The sequence below is a fragment of the Colobus angolensis genome, unplaced genomic scaffold (assembly GCF_000951035.1).
Source record: "Colobus angolensis palliatus isolate OR3802 unplaced genomic scaffold, Cang.pa_1.0 Scaffold87, whole genome shotgun sequence".
NCBI lineage: Eukaryota > Metazoa > Chordata > Mammalia > Primates > Cercopithecidae > Colobus > Colobus angolensis.
This window is the reverse complement of record NW_012122598.1, coordinates 1,166,051-1,166,765: the sequence shown is the minus strand read 5'-3', so window position 1 is coordinate 1,166,765 and position 715 is coordinate 1,166,051. Positions and strand designations below refer to the sequence as shown.

The window sequence follows — 715 nt, the reverse complement described above, 5'->3', positions numbered from 1 at the left end:
AAAGCCATCTTGTGCTTGGAGAAAGAGGCCTACCGGCTTTCCCTTCCCGGGTCCTGCGCCCCTCACCCCCAACCGCGGCCATCCCAGCCGGGATGCCCACTGGACCGGGATGCCCGCTGGCCACGCATGGCTGCTCTAGGCTAGGACCTGCCTCGCCTAGGGCAGAGGTGGGAATGGGGAAGGCCCTAGGCTGGGCGGGGACAGGCCCAGTCCTCCTGGCAGGGTCTCCTAGGTGCTGTGGAGGCAGTGAGGATTCCGGGGGCTGCTGGCTTATGGGGTAGGGGCGTCAGCCTGGGGCGGCGGGAGAGTCCTGGGCACTCGGGATCTCTCTAATAATTGGTGCTAATGGCCTGTTGTATAGTCTTAACCCGACGCATATGGTTTCATAACACAGTGGCTTAATTTCTTCCAAATGTACGTGGCTCTGAATGTGTTGTAGTTTGATATATGACCCCGGCCCGGGTCCGAGGCTCCAAGGCGGCCCCTATAAGTGTGAATTTCTGTCTATAAAGGGCGACGCACACGCAAACGCCTACACACCCAGGCAGACACACCCGGAGGCGTGGGGGAGCATATTCCAGACGAGGTCCGAGAGAGCCTGGGGGCCAGACTCACCTTCAATCTAAGCCAAGACACCCCCCCCACCCCCACCCTCTCCCACAGGCGCGACTGGGATTCTGCGCCAAGTCCCAGTGGGGGAGGGGATCGCTCCACG

At 61.4% G+C, this 715-nt stretch overlaps 2 protein-coding genes across 2 annotated transcripts in view; both read left to right on the top strand.

Annotated features, from left to right (window-relative positions):
* Positions 1-715, top strand: part of HOXC4 (homeobox C4) — a 39,241-nt gene that overhangs the window by 1,378 nt on the left and 37,148 nt on the right. The gene's annotated exons all lie outside the window — the stretch shown is intronic.
* HOXC6 (homeobox C6) overlaps positions 1-715 on the top strand; it is a 14,139-nt gene that overhangs the window by 1,378 nt on the left and 12,046 nt on the right. The window lies entirely within an intron of this gene.